Genomic DNA, 1,592 nt, shown 5'->3' on the forward strand with positions numbered 1-1,592 from the left:
TTAGCATTCAATTTCTGTATCTTTTATGAGCTTTGTGTGAGGCACTGATCTGTGCCTACCTTTGAAATAGGACAGAATCAATGTTGTTTCAGTTGTGATTAGGTTCATTTTGTGTGCAAGATACACAAGAAACTCTCATCCTTAAAAGTATTTCCCTGCAACACAGCAATGTCATTGTGAAAGGCAACAGGAAATGCTGTGAAAATTGGAGTTGGTTAAAGTCAGAAGAATGTTAATTATGCAGTGGGAAATTTGCCGAAATAATGCTTTTCAATCTTGTTCTGTTTGGAAGGCCCCAAAAATCTGCAAGTGCATGTAAACCACTTACCAGAAAAAGAAGTTTACTTGCTAATGTATTTGTGTTTGAGTTTTCTTTCACACTTAGAGGAGTAGCTTCTGAGCTACAGCACTGGTGTAGAGATTCCTTCTTCAGAAATTGGGATGTGCCTCAGGTTCTTCATGATGTCCTGTGATGACAACCTCAGTTACTAGGATTTTAACCACAGAAAATGTATTTCATTCAGCAACAGCATGCTCAAATAGACTCTCTGTTTGAGCTGTTGCAAAGAAAGTCAAACTAGTGTCTTCTGAAAATTGTTTGGATTTTTCTTGACTGATTACTATACAGCTTTAATAATACTTAATTTGATACTTCCTTGTCATTGTGGATGACCAACACAATCACTCCTCATTTCAGTATTAACTAGCATGGGATGTTCAATGGTTACAAAGCTATGACCTTGCTGAATAGTACTGTATAATTTGACCATACTTACTGATCCATTTATATCTTAGAACACTTATTTGTCCATTTAAAATATAAGGGGAAATAATGTCACTTTCTGTCTCCTGTCTTTACTCCTCCAACTTTATCTAGTAAAGGTTACATTTCATCCCTCTGCATATCTGAAAGCAAAGATAAATTCTCTCAGAAATATGCAACATACATGATAGTCAAAGTATCACCTATGTATAAACATTCCATAAACAAAGGAGAGTCTTGATCTGTTCACATCTTTGCTTCTTTGTCTTTAGAGAAATAGAATTCCAGGAAAATTTTCTCATATTTTGAAAGATTTTAGATGCCAATATTATTTCTTATTCAAGTACAGGAAGCATTTACATTGTAGGCATTCCTTCTTTCATAAATATTTAGTAAGGGTCTATTTCTTGCATACAGATGCCCTGCTCCTCTGAGCTTTGGGAAATTATGATACCTTCCCAGGATGAACTATAAAAAAAGATTCTTGGTAGACTGAATTTCAACAGTAAGAGCCTTACCTTCAGCATAAGTAATCAATCTTCGTTACGAAAATGTCTGGGGTTTTTTGGTAAATTAAAAGTTTTGAATTTACACTTCATCATAATTTTTTCGCTTTTCCTGTATATCCATGTTCATACCATATTTCAGTACTTGTATCAACACGGCTTAGAGAAACTGAAAGGAAACAAGAAGGCTTATAGTTTACAGGTACTCTGTTGTATAAAAATACTTACACTGATCATGAAAAAAGTATAAACACCTAGTGTGTTTGAGAGATGAGTGCATATTTTCTGATTGTCAAAAATCTGCAACTACTAAAGCAGTCATT

The 1,592-nt window shown here is 34.4% G+C and overlaps 1 long non-coding RNA gene across 1 annotated transcript; it reads right to left on the bottom strand.

Annotated features, from left to right (window-relative positions):
* Positions 1-334: 334 nt before the first annotated feature.
* Positions 335-1,387, bottom strand: LOC135291183 (uncharacterized). Its single transcript, XR_010354050.1, has 3 exons — positions 1,282-1,387; positions 777-906; positions 335-467 (listed from the first exon to the last, which is right to left on the bottom strand). It is a non-coding gene; the product is annotated as an uncharacterized LOC135291183 (long non-coding RNA).
* Between the last annotated feature and the right edge of the window lie 205 nt (positions 1,388-1,592).

Source organism: Passer domesticus, chromosome Z (assembly GCF_036417665.1).
Source record: "Passer domesticus isolate bPasDom1 chromosome Z, bPasDom1.hap1, whole genome shotgun sequence".
NCBI lineage: Eukaryota > Metazoa > Chordata > Aves > Passeriformes > Passeridae > Passer > Passer domesticus.